Source organism: Saccopteryx bilineata, chromosome 1 (assembly GCF_036850765.1).
Source record: "Saccopteryx bilineata isolate mSacBil1 chromosome 1, mSacBil1_pri_phased_curated, whole genome shotgun sequence".
NCBI classification, from domain to species: Eukaryota; Metazoa; Chordata; class Mammalia; order Chiroptera; family Emballonuridae; genus Saccopteryx; species Saccopteryx bilineata.
Genome location: NC_089490.1, coordinates 217,502,577 through 217,527,673, shown reverse-complemented (window position 1 = coordinate 217,527,673; position 25,097 = coordinate 217,502,577). Strand labels below are relative to the sequence as shown.

At 41.5% G+C, this 25,097-nt stretch overlaps 1 pseudogene; it reads left to right on the top strand.

Moving 5' to 3' along the window:
- The first annotated feature begins 1,211 nt into the window (after positions 1 to 1,211).
- LOC136319460 (solute carrier family 25 member 3 pseudogene) overlaps positions 1,212 to 25,097 on the top strand; it is a 44,509-nt pseudogene continuing 20,623 nt past the window's right edge.

Genomic DNA, 25,097 nt, shown 5'->3' with positions numbered 1-25,097 from the left:
CAGCCCATCACACATTGGTTGTACCCCGGAGACTGAGGCATCTTTCAAGAAGTCCTGACTTTGCCCTAAATCTTTATAATACTTGGAATTGAAGCCTACATGAAATGTTTGTGCCACTCAGAATGACTGACCTGAAAAATAACACAATTATAGTATTGCAAATGCCCTTCCCAGTGTTCCACTAGAAAACAAGAAGAAATTCAATGTCTTCCCCCACATATCAGCATTGGAACTTGGTGCTACATGTGAGGGAATGAGAGAGAACTCAGCATGATATGATTCCTACGTTATAAAGATCTGCATTACACTGCTGCATGCATGGCGGTGGGCCAGGCATGACCTGCAACTTAACTAGGTCTGACTGTAAGAACATATTTTATAATAGGGTATGACTGTCTTTTGTTGACACTTGAGGGTTTTTCCCTAAAACTTCTCTAGTCTCATTTCACATTGAGATACCATAACCATACACAGCTTCCAAGTTTACGGCCATGACTGTACCCAGAAAGCTCATATCTTTCGGATTGGTTCTAACACCATTAGCACTGGGAGTTGATAATAACATGGAAACAGAGGCAGGGGTTGGACTGAAGTTAGCATTTGCACCACCTTCAAATAAAGGGTTTGTTTAAACATGAATACTTGATGAAGATTGCAGTGAAGAGCACTTAGGATGTTTTAAGAGAGCGAACTGTTTTCAAATATGCATTGCGTTCAGACAGTGCAGAGTAATTGTAAAGAACCAGGGCTCTTCTTGCCTGGACAGTGCCTCTCACGGTGGAATCTCTTGAACAAAGCGATGTATGTTACTGTGGAGTGTGAGCCCCTCAGGGCTCTGATGCTCACAGATCCGAAGTGTGCTTTGGTCATAGCAGTGTGTTTCCACACAGTGGAAACCAACTAAACTCCTTTTGAATGCTTTAGTTCCCAAAGTGGCATACTTTATGATTTTTGAATTATTAAAATGATATGCTAATATCTCCACCAGTCACTGCTGTCAGATAAGCATCGCAAACTCCCACATTAGGGCCATCTGCCAGAGCAGGCAGAGCCACAGGGCTGGCTGCTCCCCTGAGGGCTGGAGTTCTGACTATGGTGACGACATACTCTGAGATGTCACTGCCGGGCACAGACCAGTAGAGCTGGGTCACCCAAACCAACTAGGGGAAGTCACCCATGCAGTCCCAGGCCAGGCAAGCGAGTGAACGGCAATGAGGGACTGCATCCCCCAGAAGGCACTAGCCAGTAAGCTGGGACACCGCCTGACTCCAAGGAACTCATGTCACCCATGTGAACTGGTCTCCACCACCAACTGATGCAGAAACCAATGCACTGCATCCCAGGGTGACAAGACTTCAAGGAGGCAGAGCAGGGTCCTCGAGAGTTCTGAGAGCAAACCTGCCTCCACCCACTCTGAGGTCAAAGTGCACCTGCTCTGAATCTCCATACCCTCAGCTGGGGGGATGTTAATGACCTCTTCCTTGCAAGGTGGTCCCCAAGAGCCTGCTCTGAGCCCCTTGTCCACACTGCCTTCTCTCAGCATAGTGAACATTTCACAGCTGCCAGTATGCTGACACCAACCACAGTGGCAGAGCAAATGTCTCCACAATGCAGAGTTCCCACAGCTGCTCGCCCCCCTTTCCTAGGCCAGAGAAGGGTGTACGTAAACAACATCCCTCCTCCTCTGAGCTCCAGACTACCCAGCCCTCTCGGTTAGTGGTCTTTATCAGGTAGGATGTCAGTCTCTTCCTTACCATCTCATTCCAGTCCTGCCTTCCTGAGATGACTCCAAAGTCACCCTGGAGTGCAGGGTGTTCACAGACAAGCCCTAAATTACCTGTACAGATGACTAATCTCATTTGTTACGTGCGAGGTTTACCAGTTCAATATTCAGAGACAGGGTCTGCTTGTAAAAAGAGTCTGGATCTTAATTCTGTCCGCCCTGTCTGGGTGGTCCCCAAGCCTCAGTTCATTCAGTGTACAATGAGAACAATCCCCACACCTTGAGGGGCCGTCCTCAGTATACAATAAAATCACTGACATCGATTTTCAAAAGCCCGTCAGAGCCTGTGCCAAGTGGGGACAGAGTCCCAATAAATTTTTGTTTCTTTCCCCAAGTTCTTCCTGGCACCTGTGGCCATCACTGTGTTCTAATAACATCATGGGATTTTCCTGGACTCTCTTTAAAAAGAGAAGGAGCTGTTAACTGTCTCTCTTTGCTCTCTGAGTATGCAGGGGGGGGGGGGTGGTCAGTTAATCAATTACAGTAATGGATGTTTTTCAACAGTCAGCTTTGAGTCAATTTTATTTGGGTTTTTTCCTTATATTTCCAAGAGGGAAGACGAGACTAAAGAGAAATTAAATAAGGGGACATAAAGGCAATTTCCATGGACTTCATGGAAATTTCCAAACTACTGCAAAATTATTAGACAATCTGTAAGAATCCGACAAATATAAGAAACTCATGAAAATTTTAGTAGATCTGTATTTTCCCCTGGAGCTACAAAAATCTCGTCCACATACCTGCCTGGACCAGGCACCACCTTCCTCGGGAACACTACTGTTTAGGTGAGCAGTTAAGGAAAAATGCAACATTTCACATACCCTAAAAACTCCAAATAAGGGGGGCTCTCCTCCTCTGTCTTCATTTCACTTTCTGGGCTATTTTCTCACCCTCTGGCAACAGCCAAAGGCTTATTTCCTTTTTTATATATAAGTTTTTAATAGCTAAAACAAACTACTAGATAAATCTGTTTCCCTGTGGAGTGAGCTCTGAAACTTTGCCTCATCTCTCTCTAACAGTATATAGCTTTCTTTATACTCAGCCTTGTTTGAAATAAATGAGGCAATCTTGGGTGAAAACATAGCTTTAATTAACTTACTGTACTGAAGAATTGCGACACGAGACCGGGGAGTTGCATTGGTGGCCTCTGAGGAGTCTGGGAGAACAGGAGACCTGTGAACAAACAGTAAACACAGACACCTCCCCATATCACCCAAACGAAAGCAGGTCATGACTGCGAACTGAAGTCAGGGATCGCAAACCAGTGGACACAACACAGACTGTGGGTAGGTATCTGAAGAGAACAGGGCTGTTTGTGAACACTTACAAATGAAAAGAACCGAGGTGGATTGATTAAAACTAAATCATGTCAAACTTTAATTTAAATAGAAGATTTAAAAGGGGAAAAGGCGAAAGAATTTACTGAGAACCCCACTCTATTGCGGACACGGAAATCAGGGGAGAGGCGGTGGACAGGATGTCTGGACTTCACCCAAAAGATTTGAGAAGGCTCTCCCTACTTCCCCGTGAACAAGTAGAGACTAGAATGTACAAGTAGAGGGGGGAGGCAGGTCGGGCAGCATAGGTGGGGCGGGGGGGGGGGGCTCATAACTGGTAAATGACACGCAGTTCCATGCCAAAGGGTCCTGGATCTTGAATGCTTGGCTGACTAGAGGGTGGCCCCAGCCCCTTGACTAGGGCTCTTTCCTTGCCCTGTGTTCTTCAGTATAGTAAAAGCATCCAGACCTCAAAATGTCCCCAAAGGGATGAGACTCATCTATAGCTGTTACACGTTATGACAAAGGAACAATAATGGAAGTCAACAAGAAGAGGAAAAGGGAGAGGACTTGCACATCGTCTGAACACTCACAACTACCAGGACCAGTGAAGTCCAGATCATGGGAGAAACATTCATACCGTGGGCCGGGGAGCCAGGAACGGCCCTTGAGGATGCAGAAGAGACAAAAACAGGGGCAAGACCCCAGCGAAGAGTCTGCAGGATGCAGCCAATGGCACACGGCCCCTGCAGACCCCCTCACCGCATCCTTAAAAGACACACACCAGGGGGCACAGGTGCCTTCCAGGAACTCTCAGATGCCTTGAGAGACCTATAAGCTGAGACAATTTTGTGAGTAAACATATGTATATGGAGGAAAAAGTTATGAGTATATATTTTTTATTATAAAATGAACTACACTGCTCACAAAAACTAGGGGATATTTGAAAATGAATATAAAGTGATAAAAAAAGAAACATTTGATTTTTTTTATTAAACAAGAACATTAGAAAACGACAAGTCAAAGAAAGTTGTTCAAATATGCAAGTGAAATGCAAAACCAACTCTTATTTCATTGATGAAAATGCACTAGAAAAAAGGCTGAAGTACTGGGTGGGTATCTGCATGTTCCCTGATCCCCTAATTTTTGTGAGCAGTGTATTTTCTTGGGGTCAAAACTCAACTTACCACTTTCCCGTGAAATCCTTCTTCTCGCCCAGATCCCTGTTTCTGACAATGAGCATTACCAGCCACAGAGGCCCCAGAGCAAGGCCACACTGAGAGTGTGACAGGGCAAGGTTTGGAGGAGAAGCAGGGAAGGGAACCCCAGGAACCAGGCGATCATTCCAAGGGGCAACAGATGTGTGTCATTTTTGCAACAAAACAGTGCCACATCTTATGGTCAGAGTAGCCTGGTGACCAACAAGCAGGTTACACACACAATGCACATGAGTCCCTGTAACTCACACAAGTTTTCATCATCCATAACATCTTTTAAGGAGTGACCATCTTTTCACATGTTTACAATTAGAAACCTCTAATCAGCTTTGTTTTAATCCACCAATCTGGAGATTAGGCTTGTGGGCACACTTTCAATTATACAAATGATCTTGGGAGAGGGCCAGACAGGATTAATATCAAGAATGAGTTGGGATTGGGGTCGGGGTGGGAGTGGAAACAACAGGGTATCAGTGACACAACACAAATCCTCACTCTGTCTAAACCAGCGGTTCTCAACCTGTGGGTCGCGACCCCGACGGAGGTTGAACGCCAGGGTCGCGACCCACAGGTTGAGAACCGCTGGTCTAGAAGGTGAGTTTCAAGGTTATTTTTGGACTGTTTTCTATCATCAGGCTTTGTCATATTGGCTATAAGTTCATTTAACTATGTTTTCAAGCAGAGCTACATATACATGGCCACAAAGGTACAAAGCAATTCTTCTTATAACACCCTACAGTGCTTAGCATAGTGCTGGGTATGCTATGCACCCAACAAGTGCTCCAACGTAACATGAGATCTGCTCCAAGGGCTCCAGACCACTGTCTGAGACTGCACACTGGGTCAGCCCAGCCTGATGACAGAGTATAGCTGTCACTCATAGCTGACGCTCCCAAGTAGGCGAGCCTGAGTGTGGTCTGGTGGTCACTTGCATCAAAATTACTCAGGAGCCCTATGAAAATGCAGGTTTCTGAGGCCTTCCCCAGCCCTCCCAAACCAGAATTCCTAGAGCAGGAAGCCAAGGAGCACTGCTTTTCACAAGTGCCCACGTGACTTTTAGCACAATAACCCCAAAGCAGGCAAAGTGGGCAAGTACTTCTGAGAAACATTAACATTTTCAGAAAACAATAACCTAGGATGATTTACCATGGCCCAGCTAATGCCCACCTAGGTGATTATTCAGATTATTCATAAAATGAAGCCATCTCAGAAGCAGTAAGAAGTTTAGTTCCAGCTGAAACTGGAGTCAATAACTTGATATTATTAGCCTGAGAAAAATGAGCAACCTCAAGGGAAAAGGTAAAGGAAAAAATAGTTAAAGAAAAGTATACATTCAGGGCAACAAACATACAGGCAACATATGACCCTTGAGAAGAAAAAACAAATAGGAAACCAAAGATAGAAGAAAACACATATGAAATAAAAAAGAAATATCTAAACCTACAGATAAGAGGTATACCTACCATCAAGGAAACAAACTGAAACATTATGATCAACATCAAGATATCCTGGTAAGTCAGTGAACTACAAAGGAAAAGAATGAATCCTACAGAAATCTCAGAGAAAACTCAAGTCACATATATAAAGGAAAAAATTTAAGCTGGCTTCCAAAGTAACATTCAATGCCAAGTGACAATGCATATACAGTTTGGGAGTAGAGGTGAGGGCATTTGAGAATTTTATACCCAGCCAAGTGGTCAAACATTATGATGATAACACAAAGTCATTATTTAACATTGATGGATTGGTACTATAAAAACCATGAGGCTTCATGAAAAAAACAAGCAATAAATCAAGGCCCAAGACTCAGGAATGGCAAGGCCCATTATGAAAGGACCCCTGGGAAGCACGGGATCCTTTTAAATAATACACTAAGGTAAAACAACCATGAAAATTATAAATATACACTAGAATATGGATGTCCTAAGGGTGACATTATAAAATAATAGTATAACTAATGAAAAAACATTTTTTTTTTTACATTCATATAGCACTTGTTGACTTTTCAAAGCCTTTTCCAAGCAATCTCTCATTTAATCAACCACTCTTAGAGAGGAGAAACCTTCAGGTACAGAGAAGCAAGCCAGAAAGACACTTGCAGATCTTTCAACAACAGTCTTAAAAAACAGCCTGGCCTTCGGTGGTGGAATGGATAAAGCTTAAACCTGGTGCACTGAGGTCATTGTTTTGAAACCCTGGGCTTGCCCAATTTAGACACTTACAATAAGCAGTCAATGAACAACTAAAATGAAGCAACTATGAATTGATACTTCTCGAGCCCCACCCCCTGTAAAAGCAATAAAAATCTTTCTTTAAAAAGAAATCTTAAAACTCTTTGTACCTTCACCATCTGATACATTTCCATTTCATTTTTTTTTACAATCCTATATTGTACATTTAAGGACATAAACATTCCTCCTGAATTTCTACCCAGTTGCTCCCCCAAACAGTCCCAGGCATCACCCTCCCTGTGAGTCTTCTTTCTGTGTCTTCCCTACTCATCTCCTTTGGTCCTGACTTCTCCTTCTCATCTGATCTGGGGCATCAGAACAAGGACTGCTTCTATACACACAGCAAACACGAAGCTTCCCCAAGACAGAAACCAACTTTTTTTTTTTTTAATAAATTTTTATTGATGGTAATGGGATGACATTAATAAATCAGGGTACATATATTCAAAGAAAACATGTCTAGGTTATTTTGTCATTAAATTATGTTCCGTACCCCTCGCCCAAAGTCAGATTGTCCTCCGCCACCCTCTATCTACTTATCTGTGCCCCTCCCCCTCCCCCTAACTCTCTCCCTCCCTCCCTCCCATGTCCTCCCTCCCCCCACCCCTGGTAACCACCACACTCTTGTCCATGTCTCTTAGTCTCATTTTTATGTTCCACCAATGTATGGAATCATGTAGTTCTTGTTTTTTTCTGATTTACTTATTTCACTCCTTATAATGTTATCAAGATCCCACCATTTTGCTGTAAATGATCTGATGTCATCATTTCTTATGGCTGAGTAGTATTCCATAGTGTATATGTGCCACATCTTCTTTATCCAGTCTTCTATTGAAGGGCTTTTTGGTTGTTTCCATGTCTTGGCCACTGTGAACAGTGCTGCAATGAACATGGGGCTACATGTGTCTTCACGTATCAATGTTTCTGAGGTTTTGGGGTATATACCCAGTAGAGGGATTGCTGGGTCATAAGGTAGTTCTATTTGCAGTTTTTTGAGGAACCACCATACTTTCCTCCATAATGGTTGTACTACTTTACATTCCCACCAACAGTGAATGAGGGTTCCTTTTTCTCCACAGCCTCTCCAACATTTGCTATTACCCGTCTTGTTGATAATAGCTAATCTAACAGGGGTGAGGTGGTATCTCATTGTAGTTTTGATTTGCATTTCTCTAATAACTAATGAAGCTGAGCATCTTTTCATATATCTGTTGGCCATTTGTATCTCTTCCTGGGAGAAGTGTCTGTTCATGTCCTCTTCCTATTTTTTTATGGGATTGTTTGTTTGTTTGTTGTTGAGTTTTATGAGTTCTTTGTAAATTTTGGATATTAGGCCCTTATCTGAGCTGTTGTTTGAAAATATCATTTCCCATTTAGTTGGCTGTCTGTTTATTTTGATATCAGTTTCTCTTGCTGAGCAAAAACTTTTTATTCTGATGTAGTCCCATTCATTTATCTTTGCCTTCACTTCTCTTGCCATTGGAGTCAAGTTCATAAAATGTTCTTTAAAACCCAGGTCCATGAGTTTAGTACCTATGTCTTCTTCTATGTACTTTATTGTTTCAGGTCTTATATTTAGGTCTTTGGTCCATTTTGAATTAATTTTAGTACACGGGGACAGGCTGTAGTCGAGTTTCATTCTTTTGCATGTAGCTTTCCAGTTTTCCCAACACCATTTGTTGAAGAGGCTTTCTTTTCTCCATTGTATGTTGTTGGCCCCTTTATCAAAGATTATTTGACCATATATATGTGGTTTTATTTCTGGGCTTTCTATTCTGTTCCATTGGTCTGAGTGTCTATTTTTCTGCCAATACCATGCTGTTTTGATTATCGTGGCCCTATAATATAGTTTAAAGTCAGGTATTGTAATGCCCCCAGCTTCATTCTTTTTCCTTAGGATTGTTTTGGCTATTCGGGGTTTTTTATAGTTCCATATAAATGTGATAATTTTTTGTTCCATTTCTTTAAAAAATCTCATTGGGATTTTGATGGGAATTGCATTAAATTTGTATATTGCTTTGGGTAATATGGCCATTTTGATTATATTTATTCTTCCTATCCAAGAACAAGGAATATTTTTCCATCTCATTGTATCTTTTTCGATTTCCCTTAACAATGCTTTGTAATTTTCATTATATAGGTCCTTTACATTCTTTGTTATGTTTATTCCTAGATATTTTATTTTTTTTGTTGCAATCGTGAAGGGGATTATTTTTTTGAGTTCGTTTTCTAATATTTCATTGTTGGCATATAGAAAGGCTATGGACTTTTGTATGTTAATTTTGTATCCTGCGACCTTACTGTATTGGTTTATTGTTTCTAGTAATCTTTTTGTGGAGTCCTTCGGGTTTTCGATGTATAGGATCATATCATCTGCAAAAAGTGATACCTTTACTTCTTCTTTTCCGATATGGATGCCTTTTATTTCTTTGTCTTGTCTGATTGCTCTGGCCAGAACTTCTAGCACCACGTTAAATAAGAGTGGAGAGAGTGGACAACCCTGTCTTGTTCCTGATTTAAGGTAGAAAGTCCTCAGTTTTATGCCGTTTAATATGATGTTGGCTGATGGTTTATCATATATGGCCTTTATCATGTAGAGATATTTTCCTTCTATACCCATTTTGTTGAGAGTCTTAAACATAAAATTGTGTTGTATTTTATCAAAAGCCTTTTCTGCATCTATTGATAAGATCATGTGGTTTTTGTTCTTTGTTTTGTTGATATGGTGTATTACGTTAACCGTTTTACGTATATTGAACCATCCTTGAGATTCTGGGATGAATCCCACTTGATCATGATGTATTATTTTTTTAATATGTTGTTGTATTCGGTTTGCCAGTATTTTGTTCAGTATTTTAGCATCTGTATTCATTAGAGATATTGGTCTGTAGTTTTCTTTCTTTGTGCCATCCTTGCCAGGTTTTGGTATGAGGGTTATGTTGGCCTCATAAAATGTGTTTGGAAGTATTGCTTCTTCTTCAATTTTTTGGAAGACTTTGAGTAGAATAGGAACCAAGTCTTCTTTGAATGTTTGATAGAATTCACTAGTATAACCGTCTGGGCCTGGACTTTTATTTTGGGGGAGGTTTTTAATAGTTTTTTCTATTTCCTCCCTGCTAATTGGTCTGTTTAGGCTTTCTGCTTCTTCATGACTCAGTCTAGGAAGGTTGTATTGTTCTAGGAATTTATCCATTTCTTCTAGATTGTTGTATTTGGTGGCATATAATTTTTCATAGTATTCTACAATAATTCTTTGTATATCTATGATGTCTGTGGTGATCTCTCCTTTTTGATTTTGGATTTTATTTATTTGAGTCCTGTGCCTTTTTTCCTTGGTGAGTCTTGCCAAGGGTTTGTCAATTTTGTTGATCTTTTCAAAGAACCAGCTCCTTGTTTTATTGATTTTTTCTATAGTTTTTCTGTTCTCTATTTCATTTATTTCTGCTCTGATTTTTATTATCTCCTTTCTTCGGCTGGTTTTGGGTTGTCTTTGTTCTTCTTTTTCTAGTTCCTTAAGGTGCGAAGTTAAGTGGTTTACTTCGGCTCTCTCTTGTTTGTTCATATAGGCCTGAAGTGATATGAACTTTCCTCTTATTACTGCTTTTGCTGCATCCCAGAGATTCTGGTATGTCGTATTTTCATTTTCATTTGTCTGTATATATCTTTTGATCTCTGCGTTTATTTCTTCTTTGACCCATTCATTTTTTAGAAGTATGTTGTTTAGTTTCCACATTTTTGTGGGTTTTTCCCCCTCTTTTTTGCAGTTGAATTCTAGTTTCAAGGCTTTATGATCAGAAAATATGCTTGGTACAATTTCAATTTTTCTAAATTTGCTGATATTGTCTTTGTGGCCCAACATATGGTCAATTCTTGAGAATGTTCCATGTACACTAGAGAAAAATGTATACTCTCTCGCTTTGGGATGAAGTGTCCTGTAGATGTCTATCATATCCAGGTGTTCTAGTATTTCATTTAAGGCCACTATATCTTTATTGATTCTCTATTTGGATGACCGATCTAGAGCCGTCAGCGGTGTATTGAGGTCTCCAAGTATGATTGTATTTTTGTTAGTTTTTGTTTTAAGGTCAATAAGTAGCTGTCTTATATATTTTGGTGCTCCTTGGTTTGGTGCATATATATTAAGGATTGTTATGTCTTCTTGATTCAACTTCCCCTTAATCATTATGAAATGACCATTTTTGTCTCTGAGTATTTTTTCTGTCTTGTAGTCAGCATTATTAGATATGAGTATTGCTACGCCTGCTTTTTTTTGGGTGTTGTTTGCTTGGAGAATTGTTTTCCAGCCTTTCACTTTGAATTTGTTTTTATCCTTGTTGCTTAGATGTGTTTCTTGTAGTCAGCATACAGTTGGATTTTCTTTTTTAATCCATTCTGCTACTCTGTGTCTTTTTATTGGCAAGTTTAATCCATTTACATTTAGTGTAATTATTGACACTTGTGGGTTCCGTACTGCCATTTTATATATTGCTTTCTGTTAGTTTTGTATCTAGTTTGATTCTTCTCTTTTGTTTTTCTATCATTTGTTTTTGTTTGTTTGTGTTCCATACTTCTTTCCTCTGTTGCTACCTTTTTTAAGTCAAGTGTTTTTGTGGTGGTTTTTTCAAGGGTGGTTACCATTAAGTAATGAAAAGGGTACCTACCATATTCATTGTAGTACCCTATCTTATAAGTATTTCTGCACTTCATCGTCCTTTGCTACTGTTAATCTCCATCCTCTCCCCCCTTTTTTTCCTTTGTTGTCACAGTTTAAGTTTGGTTTTATTGTGTTCTTGGTGGAGCTGTTACTTGTGGTTTTGTTTTCTTTTGTTCTTTGAATCTGGTTGGAAAACCCCCTTTAGTATTTCCTGGAGTGGGGGCTTTCTGCTGATAAATTCTCTCATCTTTTCTGTATTTGTGAATGTTTTTATATCTCCTTCATACTCTAGGATAGTTTTGATGGGTATAGTATTCTTGGCTGAAAGTTCCTCTCTTTCAGGGCTTTAAATATTGGGGTCCACTCTCTTCTAGCTTGTAGAGTTTCTGCTGAGAAATCTGATGATAATCTAATAGGCCTTCCTTTATATGTTGTACTCTTCTTTTCCCTGGCTGCCTTGAGAATTTTTTCTTTGTCATTGGTTTGTGTCATCTTTATTATGATGTGCCTTGGAGTGGGTTTGTTGGGGTTAAGAAAACTCGGTGTTCTGTTTGCTTCTTGAATTTGAGGCTTTAGTTCTTTCCACAGGCTTGGGAAGTTCTCGTCTATTATTTGTTTGAGTATATTCTCCATTCCATTTTCTTTCTCTTCTCCCTCTGATATACCTATTATTCTTATGTTATTCTTTCTGATGGAGTCAGACAATTCCTGTAGGGCTTTCTCATTTTTTATTATTTTTGAGTCTCTTTCTTCTTCTCTTTGTTGTGCCTCAAGTTGTTTGTCTTCTATTTCACTAATCCTATCCTCAATCTGGGCTGTTCTGTTAGCTAAGCTTGTTACCTCGTTTTTCAACTCGTGAATTGAGTTTTTCATTTCTGTTTGATTTGTTTTAATAGTTTCAATTTCCTTGGTAATATATTCTTTGTGTTCATTGAGTTGTTTTCTGATCTCCCTATATTGCCTTTCTGTGTTTTCTTGTATATCTCTGAGTATTTTTAAGATTTCTATTTTAAATTCTCTGTCATTTAGTTCCAAGGCTTCCAATATGTTAAGTCTTTTCTCCATAGATTTTTCCACATCTATTTGTGTTACCTCTCTTTCTTTTGTATCCATAATATTCGATTTCCTCTTTCTTATTAGCATCTGAGGGTGGTCTTGTTGATAGCACTAATTAGAATTAATAAAGAGTAAAAAGTAAAAAAATAAATAAATAAAAATAAAAAATTAAAAAAAAGGTAAAACACCCCACAAAAAAAAACAGTAATAATTTATTATTTCCCCCTTTTTTTCTTTCTTCTCTTTCCCTCCTCTCCCCTCCTCAGGGAAATATCGTGCCTATAATGGAGGGCCTGATTTGGGGTGAAGAGTTCAAGGGGCAAAAAAGGGAGTAGGGACCTACTAAATGCAAAAAAAAAAAAAAAAAAGGAAGAAAATATTAGACAAGCATAAGATGATTTGCTTGTAAGTGATGGTCAACTAAGAGATATAATGAGAGGGATAAGAGGGAACCAGAAAAAAGGACCAAAAAAAGAATAATAAAGAAGAAAAAAAATAAAAATAATAAGTAAAAATCTGTTGTATTAAGTGGAGCGAAGACTAAATACAATGGAGACCTTGGGTTGGGAGGACCCAAAATGCCACAAAAATAAACAAACAAGAAAAAAACAAAAACAAAAGCAAAAAAGAAAAATAAAGCCAAAAAAAGCCTTGAGTCCCAAATTAACTAATTTGTTCGTGATTGAGGATTAAATGGGAGGAAAGTAAAACGAGAAAAGAAAAAACGAATAGAAAGGAAAAAATAAGAAAAAGAGAAAAACGAAGGAAGAAATAAAAAAGGAAGAGAAAAAAACAAAATAAAGCAAATCAAAAAAAAAAGAGGAGAGAGTGAGAGTTAAGTGTTTTGGAGTATAACCTTAAAGGAGGATGAGGATGAAGAAGAGAAATAAAATGTAACACTTATGGGTAGTGTAGTTCAAGAAAAGGGAAGCATAAGATGGGCAGAGAATATAAGGACCAAGGTGGAGGAAATACAAATCATAATAAAAGCAATAAGAAAGAAGAAAGAAACAACAACAACAAAGAATTAGTGGAACAAGTTATAAAATCTGTGGATTTTTCTTGATTTTGAGAGGTTAACTTCTTCCTTTTTCTTTTCTCTCCCTCTTCCTGGTCGGTGACTCTGTACCCCAGGCTCTGCCCCTGTGTCACACTTAGGTAGGGATTTGCAGTTGATGGGATTCTATGGCAATGTCATATAATTGGCTTTAGTCTTGCTGGTAGTCAAGGCTTGTTGGCGTTTGCAGGGTCCAACAATGAGAGAGTTTGCTTTCCTGGATTCTCTCTCCTAGTCCCCCCTTCCTGAATTAGCAGCCTGGTGATCCAGCTATAAGGCTGCAACTGCTTCTGCCTGGGGAGTAAGAGGCTCAAAGAGCTGGGAAATCCCCACTCTATCCCCACTCAGTGCAAGGCTTTGGGAAAGGCTCTGGCAGTCAGGGCCTCCAGTGTAATCAGGCGGGGGTGGGAGTCAATTGTTGTCAAGGTGACTGTTCAGCGCCTAGCATTCAGTTGGACCTCTCAACCCAGGCTTTCCACACTTTGTAGCCTGTTTTGGCTGGGAAGAAGAGGTACTAGTCTCTGCTTGCGACTAGTGTAGTATAGATCTTATTATCTGCCAAGTCCTTCTTGTTAGCGTTTATCCCTGAATATGGAGGCTCTATCAATCAGAAGTTGCCCCCACCCCTTTAGCGAGAGGCACTAAAAAATATCACGCCTCTTGTCTTGGGTCGCTGAACTGAGAGAGATCTTATCAATTAGAACCGAGGGTGCGCAGATTTCATGGGTTAAGCTAATTTCAGTGATTGGGTCGCAGCTGTGCTCCCGAAGGTATTTTGGGCTGCCTGCGCGCGCCCCTCCCCCAATGCTTGATTGTTAGCTTGAATGGCTGGGTGAGGTGCCCCGCCCACAGAGAGAATCTCCCAAGTAGAAGACCACCCTGGTGCCTCTCCCACTCGCCCTGCCGCTGGCGGCTGGATCGCACCAGGCGCAGGATAATGGGGCACCCTGGGTGTGCGGGCCAGTAGGGCGCTCTGGGCTTGTGGAATGCCCAGGGCACGCGCGCGAATGGGGTGCTCCGGGCACCGGTGGCTGGCGACTCTCACTCGCAGTGCGCGGGCCGCTGGGAACGTTAGCAGTGCTCGCTCTGCAACCGGACCGGGCGCGCGCCGGCGGTTGCTCGCGGCTCCCGAGTGTGGGCGGTGCTCGCTCTGCAACCGGACCGGGCACGCCGGTGGCTGCTCGCGGCTCCTGAGTGTGGGCTGACTCACCACAGGCGCACTCCCTGGCGGCTTGAATGAACGTCCCTGCGGTAGCTTCCTCCACACCCTCGTCTCTCAGATTCAAGTGATAACAGTCCTTTCGCTTTCAGTTTGTGTGGAACTCTGGAATGCTCCGAGGATAAATTTTTCTGTTTCTAGTTGATAAATTTGTTGTGATTTAGGGGAGATCTGTCGGACGCGCTGCTCACGGCGCCATTTCCGTGACGTCACTCGACAGAAACCAACTGACTCACGCATACATAGGGCAGCAGCCACATACAACAAACACTGGAACGACTGGAAGGGAGAGGCCATGAGAAGGAAAAACTTAAGGGACACATGAGTTTTGCTTTCAAACATTTTAAAATTGCCACGTGGTCTTGGCTGGTTAGCTCAGTGGTAGAGAGTCAGACTGGCATGTGGATGTCCCAGGTTCAAGTCCTGGTCAGGGCACACAAAAGAAGTGACTGTCTGCTTCTCCACCCCTTCTCTCCCTCTCTCTCTCTCTCTCTCTCTCTCCTTTCCTCTCCTGCAACCACGGCTAGATTGGTTCTAGCGCATCAGCCCCAGGCACTGAGGATGGCTCCCTGCAGCCTCAGTCTCAGGTGCTGAAAATAACTCAGTTGTGAGCACAGCCCAAGATGGGCAGAGCATCGGCCTCAGATGGGGTTGCTGAGTGGATCCCGGTAGGGGCACATGAGGGAGCCTGTCTCTCTATCTTCCCTTCTTTCACTGAAAAAAAAAGAAAAAAAAAGCCACATGAAAATGGTATGTTCTCGCCTGACCTGTGGAGGTGCAGTGGATAAAGTGGTGACCTGGAACGCTGAGGTTGCCGGTTCAAGGCCCTGGGCTTGCCTGGTCACGGTACATAGGAGAAGTAACTATTCTCACTTCTCCCCCACTTCTCTCTTTCCCCTCTCTCTAAAAATCAATAAATAAAAACTTTAAAATAAGAAGAGTAATCAATGAGTGCACCACTAAATGGAGCAATGAGTTTATAGTTCTCTCTCAAATCAATGGAAAAAATTTAAAAATCTATAGTTTTAGCTTAAAATTCTAACACATCCTCAAAAAAAAAAAGGAAAAAGAAAATAGTATGTTCTCTGTTAGCAAGGGCTGTGCTCCGACCAATGGCTTGTTCCTCAAGAACCACAGACAGCTGTGTGTCCCAAACATCAGCGAGTCCGGCACCACCTCACGGTGCTTGCTATAGTAGAACACCACCTATAATAATATTCTCTTCATACTTTTGTTTAAATTGGTTTGTTCTTTTTTCTTAAACAAAATATATTTTCAAGAATATTTTTATGGTATTACCATAAATGGGATATGATTACTTGCCAGAATTAGAAGATCGTCATACAAATAAAGGCAGTGAACACAAAATAGCATATTTTGTTGTTGGGCAAAGACTCAGGACAGACACCTCCTCAGCTCCTTCTTTATTACAAAGGAAAAGTAGTCTAGCCTGACCTGTGGTGGCGCAGAGGATAAAGCGTTGACCTGGAATGCTGAGGTCACCAGTTCGAAACCCTGCGCTTGCCTGATCAAGACACATGGGGAAGTTGATGCTTCCTGCTCCTCCCCCTTCCCTCTCTCTCTCCTCTCTCTAAAATGAATAAAGTCTTCTAAAAATTTTCTTAATTTTATAAAAACAGAGGGAAATTAGTTGCGAGAAGGTTAAAGATGCACTAGCATCAAACTAAGGCTTTCTCTTGCAAGAAGGGAATGTAAGAATGGGAGTCAATGCTTTCATGTCAAGTCCTATGACTGAAAATCATCTCTTGTCCCACTAAGGGACAGATACAACCTTCACCTGTACAGGACTGAGTGCTTGAGGCGAAAATGTCACCAAATGCTCTATAAAGTGATTCTAACTTACATTCACAAAAAGTAACACAGGCATTCAATATGAAAATGCATGCTATAATAAGTAAAGCTGGCAACAGTGGAAAACCCATCTTTACAAATGCTGATAATGTTGAATATCTGTTGACTGTTCTACAGTTTACAAAACTCTTCTATTTACATCATTACACACCATCTAGTGACAGTAGTGACTATTCTGCTTTCAGAAGAACTCCACGAGAGAACCCTCACAACAATGGACTGCGAGGGCCCTTCCAACACCAAGTCTCAGAATCTGGGCTGCCTTACTACCAACCTTGCAATTGGAATTGCTAATTTTTTAAAGAAAAATAATTTTAAAATAAAACTTTAACTTATGGTCAGTTAGAACTGTGAAGTAGATTCACAGAAGTAGAAACCAATTTGATCTTAACTCGGCAAAGACAAGGCACAGACAAGGGAAGTTAAAACGTTAATACAACAGCAGATCAGACAAGCAGAGTAACTTTAACTTCTCTGCAGCTTATCGGGGACAGGAGGGATGAGGAAAGGTCGCTGGAGCCCTGATTCTGCCATTTAAAGAGAAGTACGCTCCAAAGGGGTCAGGCTGCAAAGCTCAAGTGTGCAAATTAACAATCTTTCCCTACACCCTCTGTCAACCTTTGGACTGTCCCAGATTTATCCAAACCAGAATGAGACCTCTGCGGTCCTCCTGGGTACCTTACAGTTAATGGAAACAATCTCAGCACTGCTCTCTTCCTTCTTTTAGGGAACAATAAGTCCCACTTGTTCGGTAAGGACTTTCTTCAGGGTATGAGCTGTGCTATATGGTCTACCCACTTGGGTGGCACTGCATTTAGCTGCATGATTTGAAATATTTGCCTGGGAATGCATAAACAATTAGATACAAATCCCAGGAAGCCCAGAGGGTTTGGGGCACAGCCGGTTTGAATTTAAAAGCACTCTTCCATCTCTAAGTATTCTCAGTAACCTCAGCCCTCCTTCCCCGAAGCGGCCCTGAGCTCTCCTCTCCAGTCCCAGGTTTCCGGTCATCCCTGAGAGCCTGTGACGGCTGAGCCTGGAGGGGAGCCTTTTGTTTTCCCTAAGAGCATCTTATACTCCCCTTCAAGCTGGCAGGGTCACAAACCTGTCACCGATTCAAATGATCGAGAGATCCTATGCCATTTGAAGAGTAAGTAGGGAGGGGTGGGCATACAGGACGGGTAGAAACCTACCCTGCCTCTTTTATATTATATTGCTAATTGTAAAAAGAAAAAAAGTAACACTTATATGCAAGGCTAAAAAAATGAGATTAGATATTTGCTAATGGTTTCTCAGCCAACAGTGATTGTCTTATTTTATTTATGCACCAATGAAAAGTTCCCATAGCCCCTTAATTAGATTAGCTCCAGAATTTGCCATCTTTCTCTCAGAATTCCATCTGTCTCTCCTTATTAGCCCAGTCTTTAAATCCTTCCTTGGAGAGATTAAGTCAGTATATTGTTTCCCTCTTGGAGCCAAAAGCTACATGATTCAAGATGGCAGACATTCTACAAGACACAAGAACAATTTATAATGTCTTTTGCTTTAATATGATGTGAAGAGATTTGACTTGCAGTTAACAATGAACTCAACCTGAGTGGCCAGTATGACTTGGGCACTATACAGGCAGTGTTATCCTGGCGTGCACTGGAAGAGACCTATCATCCAGACTGAGGGAGGTGGGACACCCACTGCTCCCTGTTCTAAGATGACACAGGGGTCATCCTTTTCCTTTCTGGGCACCACCTTTTGGAGAAAACAGCCGGGAAGGTCATTAGCATGGCATGGCCCTAAGCAGAAGCAAAAATCTTCTCTGCCCACAAAGAGTGATGCCCAGCTGGTGAAGCAGAGCCCCAGACATGACCTGGAGTGATGACAGAGGGAGGGAGAGCTGCGAGTGAAAGAGGGGATTTTAGAAAACCAGCTCAGAAATCATCCAGAGGGTGAGGAGAACAGAAAAATTTGTTATTGCCTTTGTAACAAATTATCACAAAAAAACAACATTTTAAAGCAAAGCAAATTTACTACCTTACAGCTCTGAAGGTCAGGAGGTCCAGTTGGAGGTTGCTATCAAGGCGTCACTTTCCTTATGAAGGGTCAAGGGGAAAAGCTGCTTTCTTGACTTTTCCAGCTTTTAGAAACTGCCCCAGTTCCTTGGTGTGTGGCCCCTTCCTTCATCTTCAAAACCAGCAGTTTGTTCTTAGGGTCTCTCTCTGATTGCCTCCTGCCTCCTTCTCACCTGTAAGGACCCTGTGTGGACAATGGGCCCACTGCTACAATCCAAGATAGTCTCCTCATTGCAAGAGTCCTAACTCAATCAGTTCTGCAAAGTCCCTTTGCCGTGTAAGGTCACAAATGCACAAGTTCCAGGGATTAGCATGCACACGTCATTGAAGGGCCCCCACACTACCACACTTCCATGGGGGTAGGGGGAGAAGTACTGAAAGGCTTGAACTTAGATTACAGGCAAGATGAAGAAGTTAAACATTGAACTGTATTTGTGGATTCTCTAATTATAAGCGATGGAGTCAGGGGCTCAAATACCAGCTCTCCCATTCATGAAGTGGGTACCTTGGGCAAGTTACCTAATATTTCTGAGCCTCAATTTTTCATCAAAAAAGGTGAGGATGACAATAGACCCCCCTGCCCCTCCTTAGGCTGCTGTGATGGTTAAGTGAGAGCATCACCACACGGCCTGACACATAATAGAGGCACAATTAATGGACCACAGATCTAATAAAAAGAAACCAAGGCTCACAGAATTAAGTAGTTTAGCTATGTCTGCCCAACTTAATACCTGTGATGCTCCCATCCTTATAGTTAAGATCACTGTTTGGGGCTAATTTAAAGAGATATCTGTTGATTCAGTGGAAAAATAAGATCCTACATCCAGGTTATAGTACTAAATTCCAGGGACTGAAAGGAGCATTAGCCCTAAAGGAACTCAAGATCTGGTTAGAGAAACCAAACAAACAGACAAAATATAAACACATGAGCCCTGGCCAGATAACTCAGTTGGTTGGAGCATCTTGCCAATGCGCAGAGACTGCAGGTTCGATCCCCAGTCAGGGCACATACAGCAACAGATTGATGTTTCTGTCTTTCTTTCTCTCCTTTCCTCTCTCACTAAAATCAATTAAGAAAAATTTTAGCCTGACCAGGCGGTGGCGCAGTGGATAGAGCATAGGACTAGGACGCAGGGGACCCAGTTTCAAAACCCCAAGGCTGTGGCTTGAGCGCATGGTTGCCGGCTTGAGCGTGGGACTGTAGACATGACCCCATGGTTGCTGGCTTGAGCCCAGAGGTTGCTGGCTTGAAGCCCAGGGTTGCTGGCTTGAGCCCAAGATCACTGGCTTGAGCAAGGGGTCAATCACTCTGCTGTAGCTGCACCCCTAGTCAAGGCACATATGAGAAAGTAATCAATGAACAACTAAGGAGACTAAGGAGCCGCAACAAAGAAATGATGCTTCTCATTTCTCTCCCTTCCTGTCTGTCTGTCCCTATCTGTCCCTCTCTCTGTCTCTGTCTCTGTCATACACACACAATAAAAAGAACCCAAAACTATTTTAATATATATATATATAAACACATGAGTCCAGTAAGTACCAAATAAATGGTACAAACGATAGAAGCAAAAGGCCAAGGGTAAGTGATGCAAAGCCACTGATCAGGGCTCATGAAAGAAGTCTTCTTAAAAGGGATAAAATTTGGAGGAAAGAGAGAGGCTTTTCAGGCAGGAGGGTGAGACCTGATACAACTAAGGAAGAATGTTCATTACCAAGGTGTGCGGGCAGCATAAATGAAATCAGGATCTCAGGAAGTACAAGGACTTGAATGCCAGCAGACAGTGGGGAGCTACTGAAGATGGCAGGTGTCCCATCAAGTGACGTGGGAATGATGAAGGCCAGACCACCCTGCCTGCTGCATCAAACAGGCATTGTATTATTTCTCCCTATCCATGCTGGCTTTATAGATTCTGGATCTCTGATATTTGGTACATATATAATTGTCGTATCATCCCGGTGAGTTGAAGTTTTCTCAATATATGCTGTCCTTGTTTCTTGTAACAGTTTTTTACTTCAAGTCTATTTTGTCTGACTTTAGTAGATACTCAGCTCTCTTTTGGCTACTACTTGCCAAAATATCTTTCCCTACTGTTTCACTTTCAACCTGTCTATGTCCTTAGAGTTAAAGTAAGTCTCTTATGGGCCCTCCCAGTTGAGTCAGTGGATAAAGTGTTGACCCAGCATATGGACATACCAGATTTGATTTCTGGTCAGGGCACACATGAGAAGTGACCATCTGTTTCTCTCCCCCTCCTTTTCCTCCTTTTCTCCCTCTTCCACTCCTACAGCCATGGTTCGATTGGTTCAAGCATCAGCCACAGGCACTGAGGATGGCCTGTTGGTCCAAGCATCATCCTCAAGTGCTAAAAATAGCTCAGTTGATTCGAGTACTAGCCCCAGACGGGTTGCTGGATGGATCCCTGTCAGGGTGCATGCCAGAGTCTGTCTTACTATCTTCCCTCCTCTCACTTAAAAAAATTAAAATAAGAAAATAAGTCTTTTATAGACAGCATGTAGTTGGATCACATTTGTGTTTTTGAATCCATTCTGCCAATCTACATCTTTTGATTGGAGAGTTTAATCCCATTACATTTATAGTAAGTACTGATAGAGAAGAACTTACTTCTGCCATTTTGCTATTTATTTTCTGCAAATGTTATAGCTTTTTGTCCCTCATTTCCTCCTCTAGTCCCTTCCTTTGAATCCAGTTGATTTTTTTTATAGAGGCATTCTGGTTCTTTCTCATTTCCTTCTGTGTATATTCTAGATATCTTTTTGTTGCTACCATGAGGATTACATGTTAAATCCTAAAGTTATAATAACCCAATTTGAATTGATACTAACTTAACTTCAGTAGCATACAAAAACATTACTTCTGCACAGATCCACCCCTACTTTGATGTTACTGATGTCACAAATTACATCTTTATACATTGTCTCCTCGTTAACATAGATTTATAGTTACTTTTATGTACTTACCATTTAAATTCTGTAGTAACTACACTTTTGAATGTGGCTTTTTCTTAATTGGGTGTTTACTTGGTACTGTAGACCTTTGACTATTTTCCACAGCTCTTATATAGTTATTTTCACCAGCCTCTAATTGTTTTTTACTTTTGAATATTTCCATGGGGAGTGAGGGCCTGGAATTTCCTCCCCCACCATGTGGCTGATATCACTCCACATGGGATTTTAGAGCCTACACAGGAGGGGAGGAGGTCAAAGTCACAGCAACAGAATGAATGGCCTATTAAAAAAAAGCCACACTTGCCTGGCCTGTGGGGGCACAGTGGATAAGGCACTGACTTGGAATGCCTATGTTGCTGGTTTAAAGCCCCAGGCTTGCCCAGTCAAGGCACATACGAAAAGCAATCAATGAACAACTAAAGTGAAGCAACTATGAGGCAATACTTCTCGTTGAATAAACCTGCAGGCTCTGAGGTACGGTAGCCTGGGTTCAAATCCTGTCTCCACCACTGACTCTCTGTGCGACCTTTGGTGAGCTAGTTAACATCCCAGTGCCCCAATTTCCCATCTCTGAAATGAGGATATCACCAGTTTCTCCTCACAGAACTAGAGGAGCCCCTGCCACCCCAGCTTCCAGGCAGAAGTGACAGCTGTTCAGCAGCCCACTGCCATTTTCTCCTGCAGACACCTGGCCCAGCTTCCCTTGAATTTATATGTCACAATGAGACCAAGTCCTTGTCAATGAAGTTGTGGACAGAAGCGATGTCCACCACGTCCAGGTCTGGCCCATAAAAGCCTCCTCTGAGTTCTCCCAGGCTCCTTCTTCCTCTGTGTACTGATTAGATGTTGATGCTCTGAGGCATGCTGAAGCCATATGCTGAAAATGAAGGCACACTAGTCCTCCTAAATCGCCGAGAAAACCGCCCCCCAATGATGGGATCCAGCTAGTTTGCACCGGTTCAACAAAACCAACACCTAATATTTTGTTGAGTTCAGCAAACCAGTTAAAATGGCACTTGTAATCAGGGTTCTCTCTAAGGTGGGTGCCTGGGCAGCTGTCCAACGTGGAAATCACAAATTTACATTCTTTACTCTTTTTAAATTTTCATCTGCTCAACACCGTATTCTAAGTGCCCATAGTAACAATGCTCATTCGTCCATAGGTGAAAAGCATTGCAAGTGAGGACGCCAACCAAGAAGCAATATGGAAATATCTTAAATAACAGTTTTATTGTTTTTTGTCAGGTATTATTTAATATTTTTTCATAAATATTTTAAAGCTCTTTCTTATAATCTAGTTTTGTGTACCTAATCTTTTGTTCTTACTTAAGTATTAAGTCCATGAAATAATAAACTACCTTTCGGTATATCATTTTTTTATACTTAAAACAGTCATTAGGTAAGAGAACTGATTATTAAACTATTTGAATCCCACCACTATGCCCCCCAACAACAACCGTACCTCAAAATGCAATTTATATGAGCAAGAAACAAACACTGAAAGTAATATGCCATTGAAAATTGAGGTTTTGCATTACAATAGCAGATGTTGAGTTATACACAAACTGCTACCTTAGCACACTACCTAAAGTAAGTGCTGGCTCAGCCAGGCAGAGAACAGCAAGGAAACTAGTATCCGAGTTAAAAGATGGAGGCTCAAATTACGCACAATATTTGACAAAATGCTGGTAAAGCCATTGCCTGCAATAACTAAAAAAGAAGACCTAGTGTCCACTGAGCTTATAGCCATGAAGGGACAAAACGTTGGAAAGTAGAAAATTCCCAATAAAATGAAAAATCATAAAAACAATATTAAAGAAAGAAGTCTGCTTAGTCAAGAGTTGTCGGTTTTCACAAAGAAATGAAAATGGGATGGAATCCAGAAATGTGTGTGTTTAGAGCAGGGGTCAGGAACCTTTTTGGCTGAGAGAGCCTGAACGCCACATATTTTAAAATGTAATTCCATGAGAGCCATACAATGTTTAACACTAAATACAAGTAAAAGTGTGCATTTTATGTAAGACCAACATTTCTAAAGAACAATAAGTCTCTGAATTCTTTTTAATAATGTTGTTATGCTGTTGCTAACCAATGATGAATAAAGTACTTCTTACCGTTAATGCAACTTCTGGTGCTGCATGGTTTTACTGACGGCTTTGTAGTCTGGTTGATATGTGATGAAGTTAAGCTTCATGCAGGCTTTGAGACTTCCATCCATTAAACGTGATCGTAGGTTGGTCTTAACATTCTTTAGATGTGAGAAAAACTTCTCACATGCATACATAGAACCAAATGTTGTAAGTACAGCAATACTCACTGCAGTTTGTGGTATGTGATGGAAACTGCGTTCCGAGTTTTGACAATAAGCTGGTCCACGGGTTGAAGTTTTTTCATTTCTCCCCACTTGTGTTTGCTCACAAACTCTGCTTGCTATCGTGCAAGTCTTTCCAAATCTTCATTCAGTGACTTGAACTTATTCACCCACATGTCTGAGGCCTTCAGGTCAGCAGCTTGTAGCTCAAACTCTCTGACGGAGACACTGGGGATGTAACTCAGGTCAGGGCTGTCCACTGCACACTAGTGTGAAGGGGTGATGAACTTAAAAAGACGAGTGTGCTCCCGAAATTCTCCAAAGCGCACTTTCAATGACTGCAGGGATTAGAAGTGAAGCCCACTAGCTGCTGGAGATCAAGATGTTGAGCAGGGTCACGTGCTGTACATGCATCTTTAAACTCTCCCAGTATTTCAAAGTGTAGTAAAGGACCTGCTTCAATGTCAGCAATGAAGAGTTCCAGCTTGTTTTCAAAGGCAAACACTGCTTGTTGAAGGGATAAGACTGTATTTCCAATGCCTTGCATTTTCACATTGAGCTGGTTCTTATGTTCAGTCATGTCCACGAGATAGTAGAACTTCAGGAGCCACTCAGTGTTAGCTAACTTAGGATGCTCGACGTTTATCATTTTAAGAAAAGTCCGGATTTCGCTCAAACAAGCCACGAAACAGCTGAGCACCTTCCCTCTTAACAATTAATGCACACTGCTGTGCAGAAGCACACCAGGATAATTATTCCCAACTTCATCCAGCAGTGTTTTAAACTGGCGATCATTTAAAGTTCAGGCAACAATAAAGTTGACCACCCGAATGACCAGCGACATCACCTCACCAAGCTGCTCACCATACATCTGAGCACAAAGCGCCTCCTGATGTAGGATGCAGTGAAAACTTAGGATGGGTCTCTTTTCATGTTTACAAAGAAGTGCTGCGAATCCTCTGTTTTTCCCCACCATGCACAGAGCACCATCAATACACACCAAAATAAGTTGATCCATCAGTAGATTTTTTTCTTTAGTGAACTCAGTGAAAGACTTGAATAAATCCTCCCCTCTTGTCTCTTTCATAGGCAAAACAGCAAGACTTTCCTCACGTAGTGTGTCACCAACACCATACCTTCCAATCACGCTAAACCGGGATAAATGGCTTACGTCTGTTGACTCATCCAAAGAGAGAGAAAAGAATGGTGCTGCATTTATGTCCTTCACTTGTGTTGCCTCAGTTTGATTTGCCATCATGATGGTACAATCGTGAACAGTTCTTGCCAACAGAGGCATGTCTTTCATTCGTTTGATTATCCTATCTTTATCCGAAAAGTGATCAGAAAGTTCATTGGCAACATCAAGCATGAATGTTTTGGCATACTC